This window comes from Taeniopygia guttata, chromosome 4 (assembly GCF_048771995.1).
Source record: "Taeniopygia guttata chromosome 4, bTaeGut7.mat, whole genome shotgun sequence".
Classification (NCBI taxonomy): domain Eukaryota; kingdom Metazoa; phylum Chordata; class Aves; order Passeriformes; family Estrildidae; genus Taeniopygia; species Taeniopygia guttata.
Genome location: NC_133028.1, coordinates 59,919,168 through 59,936,259, shown reverse-complemented (window position 1 = coordinate 59,936,259; position 17,092 = coordinate 59,919,168).

Sequence of the window (17,092 nt, the reverse complement as noted above, 5' to 3'; positions counted from 1 at the left end):
GTTTCACGGAATCGCTTAGGTTGGAAAAGACCGCCGGGATCATTGAGTCCAACCACCTGCAGTCTTTCTTTAAACACATCAACAGAGGGTGACTCCATCACCTCCCTGGGCAGCCTCTTCCGATGTCTAATCACTCATTTTGGAAGAAATTTCCCCTAATTTCACAGAATCACGGAATTTACTGAGTTGGAGAGACCCACTCCCGGCCCTGCACTGGTCCAGCCTAACCCTGTGCTGGTCTAAGCCGTGTCCTCTCGTCCCGGCGGTGGTCGTCCGGGAGAAGAGCCGGACCTCCACCTGGCTGCCGCCTGCTTCCAGGCTGGATTCGGCAGCTGGAAGCCCGAGGGCCAGAACAGCCAGGCTGTGCCTGCAGCTGCTGCCCAAGAGGCTTCTGGAAACAGCAGTGATGCCCTTATGCAACAAATATCTGAAACATTTAAAGCACAATTGTGTGCACTGCTTCGAAGCAGCTGTTTCCATGAGCAGAGCCCTGCCACCTCCTCACGCTGATCCATGTCCGATCAGGATTTTAAAGGGATCATTTGCTCCGTGCTGTGCTACTGCCAGTCTCTGACCTATGATGCAATTTGGCAAATCAGATGGCTCTGATTACAAAAGCCTTTGAAACATGCTAACACCTGTGCTGTCTACTGGAGACCAGAGTACTCGAAAATAGACACAAGAGAAAAGTGAGAGCCAACACAATTTCCACAGGATCTTAAGGTGGTCACTGTTGAGTTTGTCCTATAACTTTTTGAGGTAAAGAAACTTTTGTTTTGTTGGAGTGAGGTTTTTGGTTGCTGCAAAACCTGGCCAGAAAAGCAGCAATAATACCTCTCAGACCTCTCACTGTACCGCTCTACTTGTAGAAGAAGGGGTTAGGTGAACATGGCAGCACGTACCAGATCATTCTGGTTTCCAGATGTGTGGTGTCCCACTCGGCACTTAGAATGGAATTTGGGGGAATCTTCTGGGGATAGCAACGGTGTCATCTGTCACTGCAGGTTGTTCTCTGGTTCTCCTTTGTTCTCAGTGAGACAGGAAAAACAAAGCTCTCCTGCCAACTCTTCTGGCATTGGGCAGAGAACAGCAGTTCTGAGCACAAAGCATTCATACAGGGGTATATCCAAGCTAGCACAGTGAATTACTGAGAACAAAACCAGCATATTATCTGTAAAACAGGTATTGCTATTTACAGAGCAGCACCAGTGGAATATTCTCAGAAGTGTCAGGGTCCTACACCATATGGAGGCACGAGTGCTGGGAGACAATTTCTGCCCCATTGAATTGGCAGTGAAAGGCCAGTATGGAAATGATAAATGCTTCATTGTGAGCCCTGATGTGCAGTAGAACTGCTCTTATCTTTACAAGGCTTTGGGAGGCAAGTAGGAGGCATCTGGAGAGGCAGCAGGAAAAAATGAGGCAGCAAGCATAAGAATAGCTTTGTGAGAAGGCAGAAGGCTCGAAGACAAGGCTAGGGCACAATGGCAAGAACACACAGAGGAACAGGTCAGGGCATAGGGCAGGGATGATGGGCTGCAGTGCAGCGTTTGGTACTTTGAGGGGTCTCTGATAACACTTGGAGGACAGGAGGCAAAAAAATTCAGGAACTGGAAAGGCAGGAACTTCTACTATGCAATATTTGGTTTTGACTGGAAAGAGTAATTTGGACTTTCCCCTCACAAGTTTTTTTTTCCCCTAAAGGATGAGTAAGTATTCCTAGATTCCAGCTCCCCTAACAAGGAATTTCTGCTCCTGCAAGGTTCTCTCTCTCTTCTGTCTTACTGCCTCTGTTTTTGCTACTTTATCAAGTTCCTGACCTTTCCCTCCTTTGTCTTCTATTCTACTTTATTTTTTCTTCTTTTAATTGAAGGTTATTAATGATTTGCACATATTTTTTCCATGATTATTTCTCTCCTTCTGCCTCTTCCCTTTTTCACTCATCTTTCCTGCATGTTTCCATCTTTAAGTTCTAAACCCTTCATCTGGGACTGTCTTCTGTGACTGGAAAACAAACCAAATTCCTGGGGGCAGGGGCAGGCTGGTTGTCTATGTGCTGTTCTGCCCAGCACTGCAACTGAATAAACAGCAGCTGGAATTCTGGTGGGGGCAAAATAAATGTCCATTTTAATCTCCATGTATAATATCTCAGACCAAGCTGTAAATTCAGGGCAAACTGATTCTGAACACCATGCTCTTCTCATCAGCACCTGATGTTAAAATGTTGGAAAATTTACTCTTACACCATGCTTTCTATCCTTATAAGTGAAGAATTCTTCCTGATGGTACACTCCTGCCTAATTATCTATCTGTAAAATCTAGGTCTGCTGGCAGGTCAGAAGAGACCAGAAAACATCCTGTGGCTGTGGTGAAGTGGCCATTATTTTAACACTAATATTCAAATAACTGGCAACAGCTATAATTTCTCACAGCACTTTTCAAAGGCAGTCCTTCAAAATCAGGTGAGTTACTGTGTCACCATTGCCATGGCCATTTGACTGCTTGTGCTCATGGATAGCTCTGGATAGTCCAGCTCTCAGTGTGGACATTGGTGATAAGAGCTGCAGCTCACTGAGGATGTCTTTTCCTTGGACTGGGAATCAAATTTAAGTTCAGGCCCTCGCCTTAGCCATGCTGTGGGTGTGCCCATGCCTGGCCTTGTACCTCACTGATCCTGTGCTTCCCTGGCTGATGGATCCTTTGTCTTGACCTTGAACCTGGCTAGTCTCTACGGTCAGGCTTGGCAATCCCTGGGCTGCAGCTGACCCCTGTTGCTGTCCCCAGCTGGCCTGGTTCTCCTTGGGTACTATGGAGCTGTCACGGAGGTCCCTGCTTGCCTCAGCATCCCCCTTATCCCCAGCCCTGGTGGAGCAGCCATGCTTCTCCCTGCTGACAAGGGCTGCACATAGTCCTCAGGGTGTGGGTAAAATCCAGCTTTTTTCTTCCAGAGAAATGTGCTTTTTGGCACTCTTGCCAGGTATTGTCCTTGCATAAATAATTTCAGCGTTAACACTGAAACATGACTAAGCAAGCTAATAAGCATTCTGTTTAGAAACAATGAATAAAAATATTGGTTTTGACACTGCTCAAATTATGTGCAATATTTAATTCTCAAGCTCATGCTCTATACTTTTATGGGTGATGTGACAAACCTGTGCTCAGACTTTGAGATATGGTAATCTTGTTTCCTCTGGTTATCCTACTCAATAAGTTTCTACTTCATTTGGGAGTCGTGGTTTACACAGTGACAGAAGGCATTCTGAAACAGAAGGGCTGTGGTGTAGCTTAAGCACATTGCCAGGACTGCCCAGATCAAACTGCAGTCTTTGAACCAGTTCTCACTTGCAGGGAAGGCGGGAGTCTGATGTACATCTGTTCCCACAGTATTCCTCTCAATTCAGATGACATGGCTTGCTTCTGTCCTGGTGAAGATGGAAAATAAACTCCTGTATCTAAATACTGTGCTGGGAAGGTCAGATCAAGAGTATACATAGGGGATTTGCTGTTGTCATTAAAGTCAGCTTTCATTCCTTCGTGATCCCAGGTGTGGTGGGTTGACCCCGAGCAGCCACCTAGTGAAACCATAGCACGCCCCTCCTCAGCGAGCAGTGCCAGCCCTGCTCAGCAGTAGCCAAACCACTGTTGTGTTTTCAACACCACTCCAGCTACAAATACAAACCACAGCACTACTGAGGGCTACTACAAGAAAGTTAACTAACCCAGTACACTAGTTTTCTAAAGTAAAATAAAGTGGTTGAATTTTTTTTCCTGACTTCAAATGGCTTTGGAGTATTCAAGCAGTTTATTTGGAAACAGAAAAAAAAAAGATTGGCTGAGATTTTTGTGCCCCTAGTGAAGAATATGCTTTCTTAAATGCAGGGAAAAGTGAGTTAGAACCAGAATGTTCCTAGCCCTTCACATTGTGCCTTTGTCATTCTCCAATTACAGTATGTTAGCTGTGTAAATTGAATTTCTCCTTTAATTTTTCCACCCTAAATTATTGTATGATTCTATTACAAGTATGTCCTAGTTTAGGGCAAATTTGGGGAAAACCCTCTGGAAGGAGCCCCCAGAAAACAAACCCCCACAGCCCCTCCCCACCCACCTGGTTCAGGAAAAAATTTTCTCTGAGATAAATGAAAAAAAAAAAAAACTGTTTATTCAACGAACAAAGCACCCCCCAGCACCAAAAAAATTAACAACACCAGATGACAACAAAACTCTTTCACCACTCTGAAGAGATGAACAAATCCAGAAAGTCTTTCCTGGGAGTGTCGCCCAGGTCTGGTCACTGGGAATTGCTCTCCAGCACTGGGGATGGCTGCTGCAGATCACAAAATGCAGGATCTCGGTGCTCCTCGGTGTTTCCCAGGTCCCAGTCCAGAGCAGGCTGGATGGTAGGAAGAGGAAAGGAAAAGAAACAGTCCAGGGAAAGAATTGGACTGCTTAGCTAAAATAACTAGGAAGCAAAGGCAAAAGCAGAAGCAAGCAAAGCAAGCAAAGCAAGCAAGCAAAAGCCAGCCAGCACTAGCCTTTTCTAGACAGCAGACCATGGGGGGAGGTGAACTGGCTGATAACACGGCAAAACAAACCTTCACTTTCAGAGTCAGTTCTGAAAGCACAGAACGTAATATCAAATGTAAACAGAACACACAACTGGAGCTACAAACACTATAACGTCACCCTAGGACAAAGTATCATAAGTTAGAAGTTGTGATACTTCAAACTATGAGGATGCCGTGGATGATAACTTAGGGTTAGGAATATGCAATCAAAAGATCTGATTTTTGGGATGGTTGCACAGCAACACAGCTGATTTTGTTTCAGCATCATAGCTTCAGTTTTACAAAGATAATATTCCAGATCAGAATTCAGTCATCCGCCTGCTGAGAAGAACCACGTGGCTATTTCTGCCTTGATAATTAAAGAATATTCCTAATGATTTTTGAAGAGCTGTTGTAATTTGACAGCCGGAAATTATTGTGGCTTTTGAATATGTAGCAAATATTTTAAAGCAGGCTTTTAAGTGGTTTCCGTGGCAACCACTCTTCTTTAGAGATCAATGCATGCTATTAAGTATCCTGCTGGATACGGATCAGCCTTACAATATTCAAGGCACTCGTTTCCAGCGCTGCTGGGTCATGCGCAGTTCCTCACTGTTCCCTTCGGGGGGAAGCTCGCTGCCTGCCAGGCATTTTTCCAGACGAGCAAGGACGCACCTCTTGGTGCTGAGCTGGCACAGGCGTCCGGAGGGGTGGAGGAACTGGCCATGCTCACATTGGCTCAACAGCCCCGAGGAATGGGGAGTTTATTTCTCATTTGTTTACACTTCACCTCCCACCACAAGACAATTCTTGTGACGTGTGGCTCCCCATTTAAAGAGAAAGCAAGCATAGCTCTTCACTGCAAAGCCTGCACTCTTTTATTTTTTCTTTTACATCTCAGCTGTCTGGGGCATCACATAATTTATCCTTCAAACCCATATCTGTCATTTATGATCAATACGAATGTAAAGCCATTCATGATGGAGAATTCTGGAGGCATCATTAACATAAAACACATCTCCTGCTCTTCTCCAAAGCTTTCCAGTTATGTATTCATTCTGAATTGGATTGGCTTCCTTATTTGCTGTGGACATCTGGGATTTAAGGCAGCTTTAGCAGAACTGAGCTGAGCACCTTCAAGAAAACAAATGCTGCTCAGGGGAAATGTCCTAAAGTGTTCCGAATGGAGGGCACTTGCCTGGTGTTTGTCATCAGCTCAGTGGGAGCCTCACTGGATGCCTCAGCAGTGCTGGGGTCTCTGGGAGCAGACTTGGAAAATAGGGTTAGTGAAGTGAGATAATTGCTGACAAGCATCCTTTGAGAGATTCTCATACTTGTTTCTTTAGGTAAGCCTGATGTGTAGGAGTAGCTTCTTGTTTGGCCATGCTTTTCTTCCTGGAACGCTCAAGAGAAAGGCTTTTCTAGAACTGACACAGAAAAAGAGAGTGCTTTCTGAATGCAGTTGCTACTTTGTATTCATGGGTTTGAAGGCAGGAATCCGCACAAATTTCTCAAAGTAGAAATTGTGCGGAAGACAGCTCATATTTGACCCAGTCTGTGGCATTATTGTACTTACTAGAGTTTTTATTTCCTTTTCATTTCCTACTCATCTTTGCTTACCAGTTGTTACTCTAACCACTGCCTGCTGTTATAGAAAGGCTTACTGCTTTATCTTAAGAGCAAATAAGAATAGGATAATAAGCATTCAGTTTTGTAAATCCATGCCACTTCTGTAAGACCAAAACTGAAGTAATATTCAAATTAAATTACATGTTTGTATAAAACCAGAAAAACCAGGGCCCACATGCAAAATGAAACCCTGAAGCATCATTTTGAAATGCAAACAATTTCATTAAATCTTATGTTTACAAGTGAGCCTGGGAACTTACAGGTCCTGACCCAAAGCATACAGAAATTTTGGAGAATCCTCATGTTGACGTGCATGGATGGCACTGGGTCCACAGGAAGATGGATGCATTAAAAATCATGTCCAGCCTTGAACGTAAGCTTCAGCTGTGTGTAATCTTTGGTTTTGGCATGAGAATGTCATATAGAAACATACTCTGTGTGTGATCTGAGCTGCTTTGCCATCTACCTTCTGTACAGGCCCATTACAGGCACTGGGAATCTAGAGTGCTGTGATTCTGCACTTGCAGAATATCTGCTGCTGTCATCTTCTTCCATTTCTGATTAGTCCAAAACTCTACATTTATGCTGATTGAATAACACATATTTTATTGTCAGCATTTGAAGGAAAAACCTGCTAAGTTCTCAGGACAACTCAGTATAGGGAGAGGAAAGTAATATTTGCATTTAGCTTCGTTCACAGGGTGGAGGTATGATAGTTACACTATTAAATGTCACACTGCTTAATCCACATGAGCAGGATTAACTACATAGGATGATATTTAGGAATGCTATTTGAATGTTTTCAAAACCAAGTGGAGAGTAATTCAGAAGGCTATTTTAAAAATAATTGTTTTGAAAGAAATTATAGTAAATATTGATGAAAACAAAAATGAAGAATGACCTTAATTCTTAGCTTTGCTCTGACAGGAGGTGGCAGAGCCTACTTGTTTTTTGCACCTAGCTAAGGGAATGGTAATTTTGAGCAGGTAGGCACATCCTGATTCAGTCTGTCACTTTAATCCTGGGCGAGCCTGGCCCAGCTGTAGACCTGAATGAAAACATGTAAAGTTATCCCATCAGATGGGAAAACCTCAGTAAAAAGAAGTGTTCCCTCACAGGTTCTTATGGATCCTGACTCCACATGCCTTTGGTCTCTGCTCCTTGAGACTCTTGTGAGCTGTTCAGCCTTTTGCCTTTCAGGTGAGTCACTTTGCACAGTTGCATCTGTGCATGGTTTTGTTCCCTCTCTCTCATTTTGGGTTTGAGGTTGCTCCCAGCCTGTATTAAAGTTCTCATCTTTTTCTACACCACTGTGAAATGACTGTTTTTCCAATGCTTTTTGATCCATGTACTGAAATAAGCAAAAACATGTTTTATGCTTGGTGCCGCAAAGAAAAAGGCTTTTCCTGCAGCACAGAACCAACCAAAATGCTTTGTGAGAGCATATCTAATTATTGAATCTCTCCCTTCTCTGGCCCCATTCCCTTCCTCTCTGTGATCATCATGCTCCAGCTATGGTTGGCCAGAGTTCTCCCTTGCACAGAGCACAGTGTGTTGCCAATACCACTGTTGTTTGCAGATTTACAAGGTCTGGTTTTAAATGTCCTTGCGACAAACAAAAACATGTACATGCTGCTTGTGTCTTAACAGCTGTTAACCCTAAATCACAGTCTAAACAGCCAATGAGATGCTGGAGTGCATCTTTTCCAAAATGCTGCTTTACATCGGGGGCCAAACTGCAGAGCTGGAGTGGAGGATCCTTTCCACACGCAGTGTCTGTAAGCTGAGGAGGAAGCTCAGCTGTTCTGTAAGGTACCTCTGCAGGGGCTGAAAAGCAGCACTCTGGAACACAGGAGACGTGGAGAGACACAGGCCCTGGTTCTTCATTTCAGGGGAGCCAAGGCAAGCTCTTAGAGTCAGCATTAATACCCTGTGAAAGGTGAGTGGAGTTGGCTGTTGTTCCTGCAAGATTTATACCTCCTCCACAGGCATCTTGTCCCTTTTTGCTTGGCCTCCACTTCCCACAGAAGTCATGATGTACCTGTTTCTGAGTTCAGCATGTTCTGAATTCTGCATGATCCTTTGGAAAAGCAGCACTTTAAGATTGTCTTTTAACTGATGCATTTTAACATAGCTTATCACTTATTGACCACATAGGAACACTTGACCTTTGCATGAACTATGTTCACAATGTTTGACAAAACCATGCAAAATATTCTCCTTTCTAAAAGATCTGACTATGAGCAACAGAGAGGGGATAAACAGGACTCCATCCAGGATGACTTGCACGGTAAAATGTCACTTAATGCAGACAGTTTGTTGCCTTCCATTTTACATCTTTTTTTCAATGAAAGCTTTGATGGTGTAAGGCTGGAATAAAGAAAAGGCACAGTGCCCAGTACAACACAGTGTACAGCAGCAGCAGCAAATTTGATTTGTTTGCCTCATAGGGCAGGTAATGCATTTAAGTAATTGTGTAGCACAGCAAAGTCAAATTTCACAGACCTTAGCCTGTGACAGTCAGAAATCAGTGAGCTGGCAGATGCCCCAGCTCCTCATTGGGCACCTTCCCAACATGTATAAATTGGGCAGGTGGGTATCAGTTACAGGTGCACAATCCAGCTGACAGGACAGACCCTCAGGCTCTTTGGAGTCCAACACAATTAGCTGTGACACATCTGACAGATTTATATCTGTGCATGCTTCATAACATGACATGGGTTCAAATGACTATAACAGCCAATAAATGAAGGCACAAGCAGCATTAACAAATGTACACAATGTTATTTCCAGTATTTTAAGCCCCATCCATGTACCTGAATTCAAGTCCTATGTTACTCTCTGACAAATCTAAAAGAGCATATTCCAGAAAGATAAGGTTAGTAAGCTGTAGAAAAGAATCAAGCAAACATAGCCTCCAGCAATGTTTGATGACAGTGATTTGTAACCTGGTTTATACCTTGATAAAGGTTTAATTGCCTGACACGAAGAAAACCTGTCTCTCATGCTGTGTAGGTGTTTATCTGGAATGAGCATACTGCTGTGGAGATTTTGAGGCAATTGAATTAAACCCATTTGGTTTTATTTGCAGCCTTGCTGGGTGAAATGTGGACTTTTGATTGTGTCTCTCTTGAGTGCTAAAGGAAAAGGATTGGCCAGGACATTGTGGTTAAGGGACCTCCTTGTACCTCCTTTTTAATAACTGGGCTCTCTCATAGAACCAGGCTGTTCTGGTTTTGGCTGGGGTAGAGTTACTTTTCTTCTCAGTAGCTGGCATGAACTGTGGTTTGGATTTGTGCTGGAAATAGTGTTTATAGCACAGGGATGTTTTTGTTATTGCTAACAGGGCTTACACAGAGCCAAGGCCTTTTCTGCCTCTCACCCCACCCAGCAGGGGGCTGGGGGTGCACAAGGAGCTAGGAGGGACAGCAAACTTTAAGTGACCCAAGGACTATCCCATAACATAATGGAGTCATGCTCAGCATTTAAAGGTGAGGGGAAAAGGCAGAAGGGAAGGACATTCAGAGTGATGGTGTTTGTCTTCCCAAGTCACCTGCTCTCTTGGGGGTGGCTGAACACCTGCCTATGGGAAGTATGACTGAATTCTTACTTTCCCTTTGCTTGTGTGTGGAGCTTTTGCTTTACCTATTAAACTGTCTTTCTCTTAACCCATGAGTTTCCCCACTTTTATGATTATTTCCCCCTTTAACCAGGGAAAAGGAGTGACTGAGGGGCTTTGTGGGACTGAAGTGCTGGCTGGGATTAAACCATGACACAGAATTACAAATGCAGGACCACAGTGGCTTTTCATCATGGCCCTTCCTACCAAAATGCTCATAGACATCTTGGGCAACAGCAAAAGCTGGGGGTGAGATGGCAGGTGAGCTGCAAAGTTATTCTAATGCTCTTTTCCCAAATCTTTGAATGGACAAAAATCAATCTCTCTGCACAGTTACTCCCTCATGTCCACGTCTGCACAGGGCAGTCATCACCTGCTCCATTGGAAATGCAATATATCTAATAAAATGCATTGCTCACTGACAAAATTACTTTAGTGTCTTGCTGCTCATCATCAGGACCAGCTCTGAAATCAGGGGTTCTTCTGAGACCTGTGTCGGCTCATCTGCCTGCCTCATTCCCAGCAAGCAATACAAAGGGCACATTAAATATAACCTTGGCCTCTGGTACAGAAATAAATCACGAAACATGACCCTCATGCCAGTTAAAGAAGCAGCATTGCAATTCCTACTGCACTGATTTATAGCAGCAAGTATTTCCTTTTCCTTGAAAAGACACTGTGAGTGCCAGCTCCATGAAGAAGAGGAGCACAAAGGACCAGTACCAGGCAAGTCCTGCTGAGACTCTGCAGCCTGTGGGTGACAAATGAAATCTTTGCTGTTGTGTCCTTTGTCTGGCCAGTGCTGTGGTTTCCCCCACCAGCAGCACTCATAGGGATTGTCTGGCCAGTGTCACAGGAGCCAATAATTGGAAAACACATTTTAAATTCCCTGCTTCAGTTTGGTCTCTGAGGGAAACCCACAGGGTGGCAACTGCAGGCAGGAGTAGTTCAGGTATCTGGGTTCCCAGGATATCCCACTCTCAGCAAATTCTGCCATGGCAAAAACTGTGCATCGGGTCTCCATCTGTGCACGGCAAAAAAGTTCTAGCAGAAATGTGAATTTTCCAACTCCTTAACTGGGAGAGGGACCAAGATGGTATCAGTAAGTTGATTTAAGTATCTCAGAGTAATTGCCAGGTAAGAACTGCCTTCAACACTGTAACACTTGGTCTGCCTTGCTGAAGGAATGGAATACCTTGGAGGGTGCTTTCCTGCAGGGTCTTCCCAGTGCCTCAGAGTAAACTTCATCGGGAGCCTGTTAACGTGGGACAGAAACCAGCGTATTTCCTCCTCAGAGACCAGGATGTACGCGTTCGTGTTTATTTCCCACAATGACGTCCAGCAAAAGTAGCTGTAGTGTACTTGAGTCACTTGAAACCCGTGCCTCAAGGCTCTTCATTCCTTCCCCCTCCTCTCTTGGCCCTGGGAGTTTTTCCTGCCCGGAGGGGGCGATGAAACAGCGCCAACTGTGATTTAACGTCCCGCGCTGGGTGTTGGCTCGAGCTGCCCGTGTCAGTTCTCCACAGCAGCGCAGAGCTCCCAGCGGGATGAGTGAGTGCCGGGCAGCGCAGAGGCTGTGGAGCATCGGGATCCGGCGAGCGCAGGACGATTCAGAGGCCGCGAATCCCCGGGACGCGATCGGGGCCGGGAGCGCCGCCCGGTGCTCGGAGCGCAGGGACCGGGCTGGGGGCAGCGCCCCTCTCGCTGCCGCCGCCTGGTGGCACAAAGGAGGCACTGCGGCACGGCTCGGCGGTGCCGAGTCACGGTGCTGGGGTTCGCAGACAGTCACGGAGCTCCGCAGGTTGGAAAGGACCTTTAGGGGTTAAAGATCATTGAGTGCAACCGCTAACCCAGCACTGCCGAGCCCACCACTAGGCCGTGTCCTCAAGTGCCACATCTAAACTGCAAAAGCAAATGGGTTGTATATGGGTTATGCATGCTTCCAGGAATGGTGACTCCACTTACCACACAGCCTGTTCCACAGCTTGACAACCCTTTCAGCAAACATATTTTTCCTAACTATCCAATCTCAACCCACCCTGGCTCAACTTGAGGCAATTCCCTCTTGTTCTGTCATTTGTTACCTGGGAGAAGAGACCAACCCCTATCTGGCTACAATCTCCTCTCAGGTAGTTCTAGAGAGCACTAAAGGCTCCCCTGAGACTCCTCCCAACTAAAAATCCTTATCTCCCTTATCAGAAAACTGCTGTAGACCCAAGTTCCATTTCCTTTCTCTGGGTTCACTCCAGCACCTCAATGTCCTTCTTGTAGTGAGGGATCCAGAACTGAGCACAGGATTTGGGGTGCAGGCTCAGCAGTGCTGAGTACAGCGGGATGATCACTGCCCTGGTCCTTCTGGCCATACTTGCTGATACAGGCCAGGATGCCATTGGCCTTCTTGGCCATCTGGGCCTTCACAGTTCTCCAGGTGTGGTATCAGCAGTGCTGAGTAAAGGGCTTCATAAGGCTTTGATACTTCCCTAAATAAAGCTGGCTTCACCGGAGGCTGTGAGCAGCAGAGGTGTTCCTGTCCACTGTCCCACCAGACTGGCCCATGAGGGCTCCTGCTGACTGGCAGGAGACAGAAGTGAAGGTAAGCTGTGAAATGTGGTTTTCATATCCACCATGTCAGACAAAATTATTTCCTGTGGTCAGAACTGGTTATGAAATACATGTCTACACTCGAACTGGGTTTAAAATATATGTGTAAAGATAATAACTAAAGAAGTTCTCACTTTAAATGCTAAGGTCTATTTTATTTATATTTCTAGCTGAAAGGCTTTGTGGGAAAAGGAACTGTTTGTCTCTTTATGAAGAGCTGTAACCCCCACCTAGGAATAAATATGATTTCCAGCTTCAGAAGCTAGGATATTTTATGTAGCTCCTGGTAAATCTTTGGAAACATGGAGAAAGCCAAGTCTGCCCTTCCCTCTAGCTTTGTCCATTTCCATGAAACTACATAACTGTTTTGAGATTTTGTGTATACCACCCAAAATTACTGGCCTTTGCAAAGAGTTTCCTCAACAGGAAGAGGTTCTGTAGTACCCTTTGCTAATAATCATAATGCAAGATAAGGACAATAGAAGTGCCAGAAACTTTCCTGCTTTCAACTTCCCTAAATCAAATAAAATCAAATCAGTCCCAAGGATCTTTATAAAGGTTTAAGAAAGGAGAAGTCACTTCCCTTATCACACACTGCAGACAAAGAGTAGGGCACCTTTAAAGCCAAGGAGAACTGAGAGTGCACAGCTCAATTAACATTTCAGGATATTACTTTGTTCTTTTTTTAAAAAAGGGGCATGAAAGTCTTGTTCAGTCTTGTCCTTTCAGATATCCAATCTGAACAAAATGGATTTCTATTAATTCTCTTTAAATGATCAAACTTTGAATAACACTTTCTTATTGCTACATGTCAAAGATATTTTTAAATGTTTCTAAGAAATGTAACTTTGTGGTATCTTTTTTTTAAACCATCAGTGAAAACTTTCAGTTCCTGCCAAAACAGACTCTTTTCTAGAAACCATTTTTTTTATACATTGACCATACAAGCTATTATCAAGTAATCGACATAAACTGTGCTTTATTCAAAATATATTTTTAAATCTAGAATAAAAACAAGGAACTTTCTTCATAAATCTGACAGTAATGGCCTTTCTTTCTTTGGAAATCTATGCAGTCCATTTATTTAAATATGTTTAATTTCTGGATAGAAATTATTTTTAAGAATCCAAGCAAGATTACTAATTTATTTTAATAAAAGGAAAACACAAGAGACTGCAACAGCTTTTGTTGTTTTCTGTAACTGAGATTCTTTTTTTATCTGATATTTATGAATATACTGCACAACAAAATCAGTATTCCTGTATACCTTATTTATATACTCCATGCTTGAGGAAGGAATGATCATCATATTTAGCATCTGAATCAAGAAAGTTATTATTTCCAGATGTAAAAAAGTATCTTCCTTTTATTTTAGTTGTCATAAAGTATACATAATACACATTATCCCCAAATTTCCCTTTTCTTTTATCTTACAAGTAAAGTAAAACACAAGCTCTTTGTTTTAAATCCTCCTCTCCCTTTCTCAGATAACTCCTGCAACTGTTTTTGCACTTCTAGTTTAGCAAACCTTACAGGCAGGGTATATCTACAGAAATAACTTACACAGCAAGAAAGCCAAGCCAGCTCTGTACCTCAGCACAGCCAGATCCTGATGGCCCACTTCCATGGCAAATTCACTTCAGTTAAATTTATATTAAAATACTCTAATTTAGGAAAAAAATATTTAGTTTTGATATGTATAACACTTTATTTTTGCCTACAACAAGAGGGTATTTAGGATTAGATTAGTCAAACCTGAATTTCATTGGGTGTAACATTAGTCAACAGATCAGGTATAACTGAGGCAGAAAAGAATCAAGGTCTGAGAACTTTGTCACACTGTGTTCATTTTTGGTGAAGATATGCTTTTCTATAGCACTTTTACAGCCTATTTAATTCTCTGCTTTTGCTTCAAATTTACATTATTTAACTCATCCAAAGTATTTACAGCACTGTGTAAGTCCAGATGCAGGCAGCCTTATGCATTATTGGCAACATTTTCTTTAGAGCCCTGGCTCACATGAACCTCCCTGCTGTCCTATTTTCTTGCATGGATATATAAATCTTCCTTTATGGGTCCTCATTAATTAAAAATACTTGGAATAGTTTGGATCCCACTATAGCAAAACACTATGGCATAGCACATAAATTATGAAGAAAAAAGTACTGCTAGTATGGATCATTTCCCAGCATTTGCAATAAGCAGGAGCATTTCCAGCCCCTCTCATCTCTCATCTCCCTTCCCTGGGAGTGGCCACTCCTGCTCTCTCCCCTAGAACCTCCATCCATTTCCTTCTGCTGCTGCTTTGGAGGGCACAGGTAGAGCCAGAGTCCTGAGTTCCCTGATTGAAAGAGCAGAAAGCTGTTTAGACAAAATAATCTGTAAGTACAATTAAATGTGACTTCTGTAGGGAATAGAGGCCAGATATTAGGTAAGTACAATTAAATGTGTAAGTACAATTAAATGTGACCTCTGTAGGGAATAGATGGCAGATGCTATAAGCTGCCTCTTAATTTTTCACTTCTGCAAATTAAACAGGGTAGAGGGGCAGATAGTGCCTGTGGTCCATCATCTTCTGCTCTTTTAGGTTATGCTTCAGTTGATTGCTCACATTTACCTGCTTTAGGGCATTTTTGTGTATTTTTTCTTCTTTTTCCTGTTTTCTATCCTAAGCAAAGGATTGATTACCAAAATTTTATTTACCTGTCAGCTTCTCAATTCCCTGTGTTTTTTCCCTGATGTTTGATAGAACAATCTGGAATTTATCCATAAAATTGTTAGTGAGTTTTCCTGTAACTGGGATGGCATGCATCTTTTTATACAAGCTTTTTTTAGCTCATTATTATGCTATTCTGAAAGCTCTGATTCTCCTACATTATTTAGTGAAAAAGCCATAGTGAGGTAGTTAAGAATTTTCTTTATCAGTTATTGCCTACCAAATTTGCCTATAGTGCAGCTTAAAATCTCCCCTTTTCTCCTACCAACTGAGTTATAGTCAATAACACAACTTAGTCTGATGATAATTTATTCCACTTAATCATGCATGAGATGTAAAAATCTCAGAGGAGGAGTTTGGGCAGCTGGAAATTAGGAAGGGGAAAAAAATCCCAAACCAAACATTCCCGCCTTTTTTCCTTGCAAACTCAGCACATCCTATGCTGAAATTACTGAGACACCGTGGTGCCCTGCTTTTGACACAGTCTCTTGGTGCTGGAATCACACTTTAAATCATTCTCCAAAAGCATGACTTAGTTAACACTTCATTATGCAAGAAGATTTCCACTATGCTGTAGTTGGCAAAAAAATCTGACTTTCCTCATGCATTTTATCCAGCACCCACTTCAAATTAAGAAAATGAGACTTTGAAAGTTTTTGTCTAAAAGGCATATGCCTGAATGTCTATTTACCCAATCACCACTTTTACTGGGTCCATATATTAAAAATATGAAAGATCAGGTACCACAGCTAAATTAAGATAGTTCTGTTATTTTTTTTCCCTTTCAAGGAATAAGTATTTCACTGTACAGCATTATTTGAAGAGTAGCATGTTTCATCTCAAGGATCAGGAATGGCTTGCAGTGTAATTTTACAATGTGGCTCATTAAATTAATTTAGTAACTGGAGAACATGATTATTTGCTCACATAAGAGTTTTCAAATTATGGTTTCCAAACTACCAGCTGTCTGAAGTGTCTTAGGAACTGCTGCATATGTGGTCCCAGGGCCAAATCATCCCTTTCACAGCTTATATTAAGATGATGGGAGCCCTCAAAATATTTGAGGAAAGCAAAGGATGTAGGAAATCTGGAACCCATGATTTTAGTGGAAAATTCTTTTTCAAAAAGCAGCAAATAGACTTATCACTAGAATGATACTATATCCAGTCCTCAACAACGTTCACACTCCTGTAATGCTGGAATTCAAGCCTTTAAAAACATGAGGCTACTCAGAGTTACTTTTTAACAGCTGAATGCCAAACCCTTTGTTCAGTACTTGCTTCTTTCTTTAAGAAGGACTCAATTTTGCTATATTTTTTGAATTTAAATATATAATGCTAACATCTGGTAACACCTATTTTAATTCTGTATCCTTTTAAGAAACAAATTTTAAGTTGAAAAAGAGAGCTTGTTCAAATTAGTCCAGCTGCACTACCAGATCATGTTTTTGCACTTAGGCCTTCTTTATTGGATCTTTTCCAGCTAAATACAATGAACTAACTAAAGAGACCTCACCATATTCAATATGCGTGAGCTTATGCAGAAAGGCTTCTCAGCCCTGGGCTTACCTTTGTAATAATGGGATATCCTGACCAAAAAAAATCACAGAAATATTTTACAGGAAGTGCAATCAAGAAGTCATCTAGTTCACTTCCCTACTATAAATATTTTTAGATCCATTCATTTATATAAAATATTATATAAAAAGTGCAGTGATTGTTGTAGAAAATTCCTGCTACTCTTGCTATTCTTATTTTTCATCATGCTATTCTTTATTATTTTTCATCATGCTAACAACACATAGATTTTTTTCCTTCTGATGTGACTGGCTATCAGAAAACATCTGTAAATTTTTTTTAACAACTACCAATATTCAAAATGAGGCATTTTTTAACAAGAACTTGAAGTATCTCTCATTACAAAATATCACATTATACATTTATAAACTGCTTGTGCACATAGAAAAAAACAACAAAAAGGTA